At 36.0% G+C, this 1,260-nt stretch overlaps 1 pseudogene; it reads right to left on the bottom strand.

Moving 5' to 3' along the window:
* Window positions 1–326: 326 nt before the first annotated feature.
* On the bottom strand, window positions 327–825 carry LOC149143905 (ras-related protein RHN1 pseudogene; annotated as a pseudogene).
* Between the last annotated feature and the right edge of the window lie 435 nt (window positions 826–1,260).

Below are 1,260 nucleotides of genomic sequence, written 5' to 3'. Positions count from 1 at the left end.
GTTCATCTGACTGTTAAGTAACAATGTTTTTGATTTTTGAATCTATGCTTTTTTTTTTGATGTTCATCTGACTATTTAAAGCAACAACGATCAAATTTTGATTTTTGAATCTATGCCCATTTTTCTTGATGTCCATCTGACTATTTAAAGCATATTTAAGAATATAAAATATAAATGCTAAAATTACTTAAAACAAGTTCTAAACAAAGCTTGAATCCCCCACCATCTCCTCTGGATATGACAATCGTAGCAAGTAATGTGCATAGAATAACTGCTTACAGCTAAAAGGGGCATCTTCAAATTTTAAGTGACAAGAAATCTAGGGCTTATGAGCAGCAAGAGTAAGTTCTAGTGCTCTTTGTAGGTCTATCTATGAGAACCATGCCTGCAGGCTACTGCACCAGTCAGGATTTAGGTAATCTCTATGCATATGTTTTAGCTTCGTTTGGTTCAATCTTCCTCTTTGTTGCCATATCAGACTTATTTCCAGCGATTTCCAGCGATGGTCATAACCAAATTTGGGTTGCCTTATTTTTTAAGCTCCAACACCCAATTCTTTGCTCAAACAAAAAATATGAATTTGTTATGTCATAAGCAGTTATAGTTGCAGCAACACCACAATAATACATGGGAGCCAAGTTATTATATTTATCCTATCCTACAGTGTCCCATATCTCAAATTTTACAACCACCTCATTCACAGAGAGTGTCTGCGAGAAAAATGTTGCTCCAATTGTCAACTCTTGATAATTCAAATTTTCCAGTACCCATATCACCAAGAAGAACTAGCTTAGCCTGCATGTTATCAGTGCCCATGGTCACCATTTAGTCCAGGGATACGATGCTGACACTCAAATGCCTCGAAGTTTTCTCTACAGATTACCAAACTCCACAGCTTTTGGATCAAGAGAGGAGTGAGAATGAAGAGTTGTAGCTAAGGACTTGGTGATCACAACGAAGACAACCACAGACCATACAATGGTTTCTGAATAAATTCACCCCTTGTAAATATCTTTGAAGATCTAATTCAGGACCTTGAGCTTTGCCAAATGCCTGAGCTCCGCTAGAATGATTCCTACAAGCCAGAGCTCTTCTAAGTTGCTGAGATCTCCTATGCCCACACATATACCCCTATAATAGTTCCAACATAGTTCAATTTGATTATTACTTTTGAATATGTTAATATTGTATTGGTAAGGAATTCAAATTTGATAGATTATTTAACTTAAATGTGTAAATTGTAGTAGTTTAGGTATTGTT

The sequence above is a fragment of the Pinus tabuliformis genome, chromosome X (genome assembly GCF_031772625.1).
Source record: "Pinus tabuliformis cultivar Carrire ecotype Pingquan chromosome X, CPIR1, whole genome shotgun sequence".
Taxonomy (NCBI): Eukaryota; Viridiplantae; Streptophyta; class Pinopsida; order Pinales; family Pinaceae; genus Pinus; species Pinus tabuliformis.
Note: the sequence above shows the minus strand (reverse complement) of the source record. Positions and strands in the feature narration are given on the sequence as shown.